The sequence below is a fragment of the Fukomys damarensis genome, unplaced genomic scaffold, assembly GCF_012274545.1.
Source record: "Fukomys damarensis isolate Sample0158 unplaced genomic scaffold, DMR_v1.0_HiC HiC_scaffold_5, whole genome shotgun sequence".
Taxonomy (NCBI): Eukaryota; Metazoa; Chordata; class Mammalia; order Rodentia; family Bathyergidae; genus Fukomys; species Fukomys damarensis.
In genome coordinates, this window is record NW_022900917.1 from 21,973,246 (window position 1) to 21,984,458 (window position 11,213).

An 11,213-nucleotide genomic window follows, 5' to 3' on the forward strand; every position below is an offset into this window, starting at 1 on the left:
AAAATAGTAGAGAATGTTTGCCTATGTGGTGGTATTCATGAAGAGGAAAATAAAATCACATACAAATTCTACCACAACTTAATTATAGACTCAGTTAATTCCAATCAAAATTTCAGTAGGATGATTTAAGGAACTTCTTAAAGTTTTTTTTTGTTTTTTTGTTTTTTTTAGAATGCAAAGATCTAAGAATAAACAAAACAAACTAAAAATGAAAAATAAGAAAATAATTGTCCTACCCAATATCTCACATCTATTTTTAAAGTCAGCCATGCAGTAGTTTTCAGTTGATCACATTACCAAAGGAGTATTTGAAAATTGAAAGAGGAAAGATGGCTTTAACAGTACAATGACTGGGATATGGTACTCACCAAAGATTAACATTTTGCAATGTAAATTAATTCCATACTTTAAAGTCCCATGTTGTATTGTCTAAAATGTCAAAGTTCCTGGATTGAGATAGTCATTAGGACAGTGTGATATGTGTGGCTTCATGGTAGACCAAGTAACCAATGGAAATAAGCAGAGAGCATAGAAAAATCCTTGCATATGTGGAAAGTAGCTATAGTAAACGGCATTGTAGATCATTGAGTAAATGATTGTCTATGTAAAAAATGGTACAAAAGCTGTTCAGTATCCCTATGGGATAAAATGTCCTTGATACCTTCTTTTTGTCATCTTTTAAGTCAAATTTTTCAAGTAGTTAAGAAAACTTAGGAATATACTTTTTGTTCTTACAGTTATTGAAGAAGATTCCAAAGCACTACTAAGCATATAGTGAAAAAGATGACAACATTAAAATGAAAAAGGTCTAGGGCCGGGGATTTAGCTCAGTGGTGCTGCCACCTGCCTCACAAGCACAAGGTCCTGAGTTTGAGGCCTGGTACCAAAAAAAAAAAAAAAAAAAAAATTCTATTTATCAAAGGAAACATTGTATAACAAAATGAAAAAATATTACAAATGGAAAAGATATTTTACAAACATAGGGCCAATATACTGTTAGTATGTATAATATTAAAATACTTGATTTAAGGCAACAAGAAAATAATAAGCTAGTAGAAAATTGTCAAAACACCTGAAAAGAATCTTAAAGAATAGGTATAATGTGACAAATAACCACTGGAGAAATGTGCATTATTCAGAAAATGAAAATTAATAATCAAATAAGATTTCACATTAGAAAATTTAAAAGTGAAAAATTTGGTAATATTAAGTCTTGTCAGTGAAATGCAAAAAAACTAAACAATATATATTTTGGGAAGTAAATTGGCATAACCATTGGAAAGCAATTTGGCATTATCTCCAACTTTGCTACCCAGTACATTCATATTTATGTGAAACTATAAGCTTTATAAATATTACTCTTATTTTTACTCCATTATTTCATTAAACAATTCTGGTTGAAACTCATTAAACTTATTCAATGATTTTCATCCCATGGTTTGAAAATTTTTCTATAGAGAAACTTAGGTGTGACCCTGAAAACTGGTACAAAAATAGAAAGTCTTTTCTTATGTCATGGCTCATCAGAGAAAAGAAAATCACCTGAAAAATCTGAAATGTCCTTTGATGTAAAAACAGAAATTAAGATTTAATATATTCAGACAAAGGAATACCACATAACAATAAGTATGAGAGAATTTTAGAATATCGGTGAACTTTAGAAATATTACTTTGAAGGTAAAAACAAAGCATGAATTAATAATTTTTATGAAGTTAAATCAATAAAAATAAGTAATCTAGATTTTATATGTATACTTGGTAAAACTTCTAAAAATGATAGAAAAAGCAAAGGAATGCTAAATTCAAAAATTCAGCATACCAGGAGCAAAGCAAAGCACCTAGAAAAAACTGTGTTCAGGTGACAGCAGTAGAACTAATTCATAAATGAGGTAGTGGATTGATGTCCATTTATTTTATCATCTTATTTCCTCATTCAAATATACATATATTATATACATATACCAAATATTGTATAGTGAAATTTTTAAAAATCTAACCCTTTAAATATTGAAGGTTTTAAAACCTGAGATTGTTTAGAGATGGATGCTAACATATACTTCTTTATTTCCATGAAGGAAGCAGTAGCTGGCAAGGGAGAGGCACGGAAGAATTTTCTGGCAGGTTTATTGGATTGTGAGCGAGTTAGAGGGGAGGGTGTGTCTCAGAGACCCTGAGGTGTGGAATTGATGGTCATATGTCATCTGTGATTTGGGAGTGGTGCTGCCTTAGGCAGGGATTGAGTCCAGGGGATTGAGTAGATGATCTCTTTGATCTTCTTCAGCATGTGGGTCTTGGTCTTGGCAACAGCAGAGCCTTACTCTTGGTCTTTTTTTTGTGTCTTTCTTGGGTGCCTTTGACCATATGTCAAAGAATGTAGGCTTATTTTGAAGTGACTGATGTCTCTCACACCAAACATTCATCATGAGGGGCAAATAAATCTCAGTGAGCAATCAACTCTAGACTTTGAACTTTTCACCTTCCTGAAGGAAGGTTAGTACCCTTAGGGACTCACTATGGAGTCCACATGAGTATCCACAGTATATACAATTATGTGAAAACTCTGTGTAATATATTTGCTAACCAAAAAAAATTTGAGAAAAATATACATCTCAGCAAATATATAAATTGCAACTAACAACCATGACTTGAGGGACTATGTGAAATGATAACATCCATATTGCTGATCTCTGGATGCCAGCCTCAGCAATATCTTTACCCAGGAAGCCAACTGTCAGCCAGCTCAGGCCTCCAGATCTGGCACAGTGCCACTGGGAGGTTGTGCTTCAGAAGTAACTGTGTGTTTCACTTGAATCGTGGCTTTAATAATAGGCATCATATTCGCACTCTTGAGGATTAGCTTATACTTTGAGTAACTTGAGACTCATATACAAAAAATGTCTTCATAAACTTCTTAGACCCATCAAACCAATTCAGGAATACCCCATATATCCATTAATGTACAGTTTGGCTTCTTAAGAAGTATCTGCGTCTTGTGATTTAGGGTGAGTTAATGAAGTTATTTTCTTTCATTTCTCCCACTTAAGTTTTGGAAGGTTTTGCACTTTATATAAAATGAGCTTGTTTTTAAGGAGAAAAAATTTCGTATCTCTAGAAAATACATCGTCTAAAATCTGGGATGGAGGGCAGAGGGTGTGTTTGAGGGACTCTATCTTATTTTCTACTTTCCTTATCTTTTCTCTTATTTTCCTATTTCTTATTGTTAAAGAATCCTTTTACAAAAAGAATATATTTGCGTTTCTTGCATCTTTTAAAATGAATACACAAAATGGACTGAAAAAGAGTTCACTGGAGTGAGCTGTGAGCAGAGACATAAGCGGGGAGTATGATGTAACTCATGTGACCATAATCTTTGGCGCCTAAGGCAGACGTCTGTATTCAATTTGCCACTGGAATCTTAAGGCAAATGCTGTACTTCCTCCAGCCGCCCTCAGCCTTGAAGCAGCAGCCAGCTGCAAGGCAGATTCCCACCCAGACAGAATGCAGGTGAAACATCAGTACAGCAAGAGCCTGGTCAAAAGGGGGCATGTGGACTTTGGAGAGTTTTACAAAATTTTATTACAGGAACACATGTGTTAGTGTAGCAGATGGAAGCAATTATGGCAGGGAAACTCTGCCCTATCCTTAAAACCAAATTCCAATAGAGTGAGCTCAGGCTAATGACTATCCTTGAGGACAAGTAAAATCAGACCACAGTGAATTCTGAAGATTGACTTCACACTGCATCAGGTCATGATCTGTGCTGCTAAAAACTCATCAAGACTTGAAGGTATCTCTGCCTCATTTCTCACTGGAAAAGGATGTGACCTCCAACTCACTTGTCTAAAATTAACATGCTTTCCTGGAGTCTCTTACGAACTTCGTCTGACACTTGTATTTTATAGTTTGACTTGGAGAAAGTACAATTATGAGCACTAATGAACAGCATGATCATTCAAGATACAAAAATTGGCTTTGTTTGAATATTTCTGAGCATATTCTCCTTTCTGAACTCTTTTGTTTAAAGGTTTATCCTGCAGACAGGAACTAATGTCAATTATCTCCCTCTCTGGTGTTGTCATATGATTGTCTCTTCTTACTGGTGATTCTCAAAACACCTGACTGGTAATGCTTATGATGTCCCAAGCCAGAAACAGAAGTCTCACAGATGTAGAATGTTGGCTTTAAAGTCACATGGCCAAATTCCAAAGGTGGTTCAGGCAGCCCGGGTGCAATCGCAGAGCTGGGAGGAAACCTTCACACAGCACACTAGAAAAAGCACATGGGAAAATTAGAAGGTGTGCTGCCGACTCCTTCCATCTTCCTTCCACCAGTCAGACTTGTCTCATGAGACAGGTGTCATATTTTGTGCCGGATGCTGGGGATACAGTGATGGGGAAAACAAAGTGACAATAGCTGAAGTCAGACCAGATGCACAACAGAGTCTGGAGGCTAGGAAAAGCTATGGGCAGCATTGAGAGAATCATGTGGGCTTGGCTATCCAGGCTAAATTTATAGGTTGAAGACACTCCAACTGGAATCACTGGCCCAAAGGGAAAGGCAGAGCCTGCTGTTCTTGATCAGTCACATTGAAATCCCTGAGAAGAAGAGTCACTTGTACACAATGGCTCCCATTCTCCCTTTATAACTAGCAGCTCCACTGGGCAGTGTATCAAGCCAAAGCCTGGGAATATCAGCCCTTACTGTTTTGTCAGTAGATCTCATTGTTTCTGATTCGAAAACTATTTCAAATTCATTTAAGTCTTCGCATCTCCTCAAAGCTGCCTCTGAACTGTACATGGCCATTGTGTCTCTGCAGGGCTACATAAAGTCTTCCTGTTTTGTTTATTACACTCACGGACTCACAATCCTTTTAAATTAGTTATCTTTCCATCACTGTGACACTGGGAAAATCAACTTCAAGGAGAAAGTACATATTTTTGGCTCAGGGTTTCAAAAGTTTCATCCCCTATGTTTATAGCAGCACAGTTTGTAAAAGCTAAAACATGGAAACAGCCCCTTTGCCCATCAGTTGGAAACTGGATAAATAAGATGTGTTTTTTCTATAAAATGGAATACTACTCAGCCATAAAGAATGAGAAATTCATAGGCAAATGGATACATTTTGAGAATATACTCCTAAGTGAAATAAATAAGTCACACTTGTGTAAATACTGAATACTTTCTCTGGTGTGAAAAATGATAATAGTGCACAAGATCCTAATGAGATAATTAACAATGTGAAATAGGAAGAAAAGAGCTAAAGGTGTAGGGAAAGTGGGAAGGGTAGGGGAAACGGAATAAGGGAAAAGAAAAAATATGAGAAAATGAAAAAATGGAAATAAAGTGTTTGTAAATGGGGAGGAGGGAGGGTAACGGGAGGGCAGGGACAAGGGGAGAAAATGAGAACCAAGACCTGTCATGTAAAGGTACAAGATCCCAGTAATGAATGTAACTGTATCGAACACCTACAATGTACCGATAAACTCAATAAAAAGAAAAAGAAAAGTTTCATCCCATGGTCATTTGGCCCTGTTGTTTGGGGCTGTGGCAAGAGTGGGGGCAGGATTCCAATATTCTTGTCCAGAGCATGCCCCCAGTGGCCTAATTTCCATCTATAAGGTCCCATCTCCTGAAGGACCCACTGCGTCCTCACAGCACTCTCGGGTGGAGACCAAACCTTCAACCCCAGAGCCTTTGGAAGACAGTCAAGATCCAAAGCATAATTTTTTTTTATTTTTTACTTTTTACAAAAAAGCCAAAGTAATATTTTTAAATTGAAGCAATCGAAACCCATTACTCTTGTTTTAATAATTTTTCACTCCATGTAAAATAAAATCTACACATTTCCATGTCCTGCAAATTCTAGCCTCCATCACCAGTTCCATGTCCTTCTACACCTCACACTTCAAAGAGCTGTTACTGTACTGGTATTTTTCTTCCAAAACCAACCTGCTTGTTTTAGTCCATATGTCTTAGCCTTATTTTTCCTGGACTACTGTTCCTTTTTCTCTTCAAAATGTCACTCAATCTCAACTTTCATGTTTTAACTCACATGCTACCTTCTCCGAGAGGTCCATCTTCAACACCCTCTATGAAGTAGCTCATAGAGGCACCATAGTACTTCACTCTCTTGCTAGTGTGATGGCACATGTCACTGCCTGCCACTTGGTTGTCACTCATTCCACTCTATATTTTAGCCGCTTAAAGATGTGGCTCTGTCTATCTTACTTATGACTTTACCTTCCCATTTGGTGCAGTGCCTTTGATGTGCAGACTCTCAAAAGTATTTTTATTGAATGCAAGTATGAATAATATGTCAAAACTTGCTTATATTTTGTTATAAAACAAGGTAGTAAGAGCACATAAGAATTAACAATAACTCAGGAGACAGGATGTCATAAGAAGCCAGAGGAGTCCCGCAGCAAGAAAATGGAAGGCTGTGTGTCAAAGGATAAATAAGCTGCTTCAAGATTGCCATGGGGAGTAAGAGCCTATTCCACCCTATAATAAAGTTATGGCTTTGTCTTAAGGACTTAAACATTTTAGGATTTTATACAGAGAATAAGATGGATTATTGGAATGCAGTAAATGAGATTAAAATTTCAGCCAGCTAGTAAAGAGTTTAATATAACATATAACATTTGTGTTTCATTTACTATCATGAATGGCTAAAATTTATAACAAAGGGTATAAATGATCAGTTTTGATTTTTAGGAAATAGATGCGACAGAGAATGGAATAAAGTAGAATAAATGGAACAAAAGAGTGGTTATAGCTTTGAGAAGTTTTCAACCATAAAGTGACACAGGATGAAGGCTTCAAGTAAGGCAAAGGTAGAAAGAACAACCAAGAGGGATCAGAAAACACACAAATCACAGAGGCCAAAGGAAAAGAGTGGAGACCTGAACAGTGTGAGCTGAGATGAATGATACAGAGATGAATCATGGTTCCTAAAATATAAAACTGATCGACAGTATTCAACCATCCAACCAAACTTGAGAACAAAGAAGAAAAAATGTTTAAGAAAAAAGATCATGACACCAATTCTGTATTTTATTTTGCAAGAACATTTTCCACTTGAAAAGTAAATGCTTAATGCAAAAATCTTAGGATACAGAGGGAAAAAAATGCAAATGTAAGAAACTCAGCTGGATTCCCACCTAACTGTTATCATTCATGCACTTCTGCTCTGTGGTGGTGACTACACGCGTAGAGAGATCCTGATTTGCGTATTTGCTTGTGTTTATTTCATATAGATGGAAACATACCTTGCTTTTCATTTCACAGTGTACCACACATTTTCATAGTAAAGAGTTTTTTTAACATCATAAAGTTCTGTGGCCTCACAACGTAATATACTATGATGTGGATGCATCGCATTTTACCTAAGCAATTACCCATTGTCAAATGCAAATGTTATTCGTGAACTTTCCCACTGTTGGACAGAACACAAAATACCCACAGCTGAATGGAGCTTACACTTTGACTTATACTTTAAGGGAATTCAGTCTCTCCTCAGCTGGTTCCAAAGCAGAAACATCATTGCAGAAAGGCATGGTGGAGCAAAACTGCTTAGTTCATGGAGACCAGGAAGCAGAGTTCCTGAGAGGAAGGAGCCAGGGACCAGACATGGACTCCAAGGCTATGTCTCAAGGCCTATCCAGACATACCAGAAGAGTGCTCTATTAATCTGTTATGCAGTTCTTTTCTTTTTTTGGCTGGGGGAGTACTGGAGATCTAACTGAGGACCTTCCACTTGTGAGGCAGGTGCAGTGCCACTGAGCTAAATACCTGACCCCACTAGGCATTTCTTGATCCAGTAAAGTTACCTATCAGGATTAAGAATCACAGTATAGTATTTTTAAACTTTTGCTGTTGAAAATAAATTTGTAATGAAAATATTATTTTATGAATTCATTTTCAACATAGTAAAATTAAAGAAACTTAAGAAGCATCCAGAAGGCATAGTAATAATGGACCATATTCTAAAGTTAAAGTGCTCTAAAAACTTTATTTTTTTTCAGTTACCACTACTCTGAGTAAATAGTTTAAACCCTATTTTGCAGGTTAGAAAATGAAGATTTAAAGGTGGTAAGTAATTTTTACAAGTTCATAAACTTGAGTAACTAAGCAAGGCTTCTGTTACAGTGTACCAGCACATACTGTTACTCACCACCCTGTGTCCTCTCTTAGGTGGCATTTGGAAATAAGGATCTGAAAATCAATACTTGGTAAAAGCAAAATATTATTTTGTAAGTCATCAGTCTCCTCATGAATGAGTCTCAATTTGGCTGTTGATCAGAACCAACTGGGGAACTTTGAGGTGAATGAGTTACTTCTTCAGGAAAATGAAAAAAGAATCTGGAAAAGTGAGAATGAAACCCAGGTATTAGTAGGGATTAAAAATGCCAAAGGTGATGTTAGTATGCAGTCGTTTGATTGATTGATTGATGTGGTAATGGGGATTTAACCCAGAGCCTTTGCACTGACCCACATACCATGTCCTTTTTAATTTTTTAAAAACTATTTTTGGGATAAGTCCTTATTGATTTGCTAAGCTAAATTGCCCAGTCTGGGAAATTATAATCCTCTTGCCACAACTTCCCAGAGTGCTGGGATCACAGGTGTATATAAAGACACTTAGTGCAGTGGAGTTTTTTTAAATTAAATAATAAAATTTATTGGTACGTTTTAGAGGTACAGTACAGTTACATTCATTGTTGGGATCTTGTACCTTTACATGACAGGTCTTGGTTCTCATTTTTTCCCCTTGTCCTTGCCCACCCTTCACCCCCTCCTCCCCTCCCCATTTACAAATACTTTATTTGCATCTTTTCATTTTCTCACATTTTTTTTCTTTTCCCTTATTACCTTTCCCCTACCCTTCCTACCTTCCCTAAACCTTTAGCCCTTTGCTTCCCATTTCACAATTTCAGTTATCTCATTAGGATTTTATGTTCTATCACAGTTTATTCACACCAGAGAAACTATTCAATATTTACACATGTGTGACTTATTTATTTCATTTAGGAGTATATCCTCAATATGTATCCATTTTTTCTATGAATGAATCTAACTTCTCATTCTTTATGGCTGACTAATATTCCATTTTATGGAAAAACCACATCTTCTTTATTCAGTCTCCAACTGATGGGCAAATGGGCTGTTTCCAAGTTTTAGCTATTACAAACTATGCCGCTTTAAACATGGGTGCACATACATCACTGTGATATGATTCTTTTAGTTCTTTCAGAAAGATAACCAGCAGAGGGATGGCTGGGTCAAATGGAACCTCTAGTCCCAGCTCTTTGAGGTATCTCCATATTGATTTCCATAGTGGTTGTACCAGTCTGCTGCACTCCCACCAAAAATGGAGATGGGTTCCTCTCTCCCCACAACTGTGCCAACATTTGTTATTGTTTGATTTCTTGATTGCAGCCATTCTTTGTGGGGTGAGGTGGAATCTCAGTGTTGTTGTCATCTGCATCTCTTGAATGACCAGTGATGTGTAACATTTTTTCATATGTTTATTTGTTGCTTTTACTTTCAAATTGGATTTATTCCAGGGATGCAAGGATGGTTCAACATAAGTAAATCAATAAATGTAATACACTATATTAACAAAGTCAAGGACAAAAACCATAGGACCCTCTCAATAGATGCAGAAAAAACATTTCACAAAATTCAACACCCATTCATGATAAAAACCCTGCAAAAAATTGGAATAGATGGTCTATATCTCAATTTAATAAAGGCTATCTATGAAAAACCAACAGCCAACATCATATTAAATGGCCAAAAATTGAAAACTTTCACATTAAAATCAGGAACAAGACAAGGATGCCCACTATCACCACTCCTCTTTAATATAGATCTGGAAACATTAGCCATAGCAATTAGACAAGAGAAAGAAATTAAAGCAATAAAGATAGGAAAGGAAGAAGTTAAACTGTCATTATTTGCTAACGATACGATACTCTACATTGAAGACCCAAAAAGACTCCACCAAAAGACTTCTAGACTTAATTTACAGATTCAGTAGAGTAACTGGATATAAGGTGAATACCCAAAAATCAATAGTGTTCTTGTACAGAAATACTAGATTCACTGAGAGAGAAATTAGGGAAATAATTCCTTTCACAATAGCATCCAAAAAAATGAAGTATCTAGGAATCAATCTAACAAAAGAAACAAAAGACCTCTACACTGAAAACTACAGCACTCTGAAAAAAGAAATCAAAGAGGACATAAAAAAAATGGAAAGGTATCCCCTGCTCCTGGGTAGGAAGAATCAACATAGTGACAATGGCCATACTACCAAAACTGCTATACAGATTGAATGTAATGCCAATTGAAATTCCAACACTATATTTCACAGAACTAGAAAAAAGAATCCAAAAATTCATTTGGAACCATAAGAGACCTAAAATAGCAAAAGCCATCCTAGGCAACAGACACATGGCAGTGGGTATAACAATTCCTAATTTGAAACTATACTTACAAAGCCACTGTGATAAAAGCAGCATGGTACTGGCAACGAAACAGATCTGAGGATCAGTGGAACAGATTGGAAGACACAAAAAGAAATCCAGATGTACTCAGCTATCTCATCTTTGACAAAGGAGCTGACCATCCTCAGTGGAGGAAAGATAGCCTCTTCAATAAATGGTGTTAGAAAAAATGGATTTCAACCTACTACAGATTAAAACTGGACGTTTACCTTTCACCATGCACTAAATTAAAATCCAAGTGGATGAAGGATCTAAATATTAAAACAGAACCACTGAACTTCATGGAAGATAAGTAAGGCAGAATTCTGGAAGACATTGGCATAGGAAAAGATATTATGAACAAATCCTCAGTAGCATGGGAACTAGCAGAAAGAATCAACAAATGGGATCTCATCTTATTAAAAAGCTTCTGTACTACAAAAGAAACCACCAGCAGAACTAAGAGATAACCTACAATGTGGGAAAAAATTTTTACCAGCTGCTCCTCAGACAAAGGACCATTATCTAGAATATACAAAGAAGTCAAGGCAATCAGCACCCCCAAATATAAAGACCCAATTCAAAAATGGAGATCTGAAATGAATGGACATTTCAAAGACAAAGAAGAAAAAGTGGAGTTTTTTCAAGGTGTAAAAACTGTTTTTTACAAATAATTATTTTTATTTTTAATTGAAAAATTACTAATGAATATATATATATATA